Consider the following 2,246-nt stretch of genomic DNA (forward strand, 5'->3'; position numbering starts at 1 on the left):
TCCAAAGAAACAAAAAGTTGAATTATCACCCTTTTTCGAGAATAATCTTGAAGTAGCTCATATTTCTCTTAAGAAACTGGGAATTTTTGATACAGTAGGTTCATAATGGCGTAGAAAAGGAGAAATATTTTCTTCTGCGTTTCAGTGATACTTTGTGGCCGGCACGTTGTAGACGGGCAAGAAACAGAGTATGTGGATCCGCGGTTGGTACGCTTAGCTGTAGTCTGACATCTAGTTTAGAGAGAGATCACAGTTGTATTCATATAAACAGACCTTAGCTCCTACTGTCGATCTTTTCGAGAGAGAAAATTGTCAGAGTCTGCGCCAGCACGCGTTCAGTTTTTGTTTGTCTCTAAGGGAAGCCACTGACGTGATGCAAGCTTCAATTGACAAGAGAAGCTCTCCATCGCACTGCCCTCAGATTTAACGGTAAATGATCCAGTGGATAACCCGTCAAAAACTGAACACAGATCAGGCATGAAAACAGGAAGAAGGTGTACTGAACTGTGAAAAAAGGAACAGAATAGAAACAGTGAATAGTCCAAGCTGAAGAATGCAAGCTCCAGCAGATTACCAGATTCGCAGCTTCTTGCTTGCGTGGTCACGGTGTTGGGTTTGAGAGCGGTAGATCCGTGTCCAATTCTCCCTTGAGCTCCGTTTTTTTCCACAAAATTATAAACTTCCCTTCTGGTCATTGACATTTGTGTTCGTCTCCTGTAGTTTTGACAACTGACATGCTATACACTGGGTATAGAATACGAGTCATGTGGTAAGAATATATTACCGTCGCAAGTACACTGCTGGAAATTGAAATAAGAACACTGTGAATTCATTGTCCCAGGAAGGGGAAACTTTATTGACACATTCCTGGGGTCAGATACATCACATGATCACACTGACAGAACCACAGGCACATAGACACAGGCAACAGAGCATGCACAATGTCGGCACTAGTACAGTGTATATCCACCTTTCGCAGCAATGCAGGCTGCTATTCTCCCATGGAGACGATCGTAGAGATGCTGGATGTAGTCCTGTGGCACGCCTTGCCATGCCATTTCCACCTGGCGCCTCAGTTGGACCAGCGTTCGTGCTGGACGTGCAGACCGCGTGAGACGACGCTTCATCCAGTCCCAAACATGCTCAATGGGGGACAGATCCGGAGATCTTGCTGGCCAGGGTAGTTGACTTACACCTTCTAGAGCACGTTGGGTGGCACGGGATACATGCGGACGTGCATTGTCCTGTTGGAACAGCAAGTTCCCTTGCCGGTCTAGGAATGGTAGAACGATGGGTTCGATGACGGTTTGGATGTACCGTGCACTATTCAGTGTCCCCTCGACGATCACCAGAGGTGTACGGCCAGTGTAGGAGATCGCTCCCCACACCATGATGCCGGGTGTTGGCCTTGTGTGCCTCGGTCGTATGCAGTCCTGATTGTGGAGCTCACCTGCACGGCGCCAAACACGCATACGACCATCATTAGCACCAAGGCAGAAGCGACTCTCATCGCTGAAGACGACACGTCTCCATTCGTCCCTCCATTCACGCCTGTCGCGACACCACTGGAGGCGGGCTGCACGATGTTGGGGCGTGAGCGGAAGACGGCCTAACGGTGTGCGGGACCGTAGCCCAGCTTCATGGAGACGGTTGCGAATGGTCCTCGCCGATACCCCAGGAGCAACCGTGTCCCTAATTTGCTGGGAAGTGGCGGTGCGATCCCCTACGGCACTGCGTAGGATACTACGGTCTTGGCGTGCATCCGTGCGTCGCTGCGGTCCAGTCCCAGGTCGACGGGCACGTGCACCTTCCGCCGACCACTGGCGACAACATCGATGTACTGTGGAGACCTCACGCCCCACGTGTTGAGCAATTCGGCGGTACGTCCAGCCGGCCTCCCGCATGCCCACTATACGCCCTCGCTCAAAGTCCGTCAACTGCACATACGGTTCACGTCCACGCTGTCGCGGCATGCTACCAGTGTTAAAGACTGCGATGGAGCTCCGTATGCCACGGCAAAGTGGCTGACACTGACGGCGGCGGTGCACAAATGCTGCGCAGCTAGCGCCATTCGACGGGCAACACCGCGGTTCCTGGTGTGTCCGCTGTGCCGTGCGTGTGATCATTGCTTGTACAGCCCTCTCGCAGTGTCCGGAGCAAGTATGGTGGGTCTGACACACCGGTGTCAATGTGTTCTTTTTCCATTTCCAGGAGTGTATATGTGATGAATAACGGGAGCACGCGAG

This window comes from Schistocerca gregaria, chromosome 7 (assembly GCF_023897955.1).
Source record: "Schistocerca gregaria isolate iqSchGreg1 chromosome 7, iqSchGreg1.2, whole genome shotgun sequence".
Taxonomy (NCBI): Eukaryota; Metazoa; Arthropoda; class Insecta; order Orthoptera; family Acrididae; genus Schistocerca; species Schistocerca gregaria.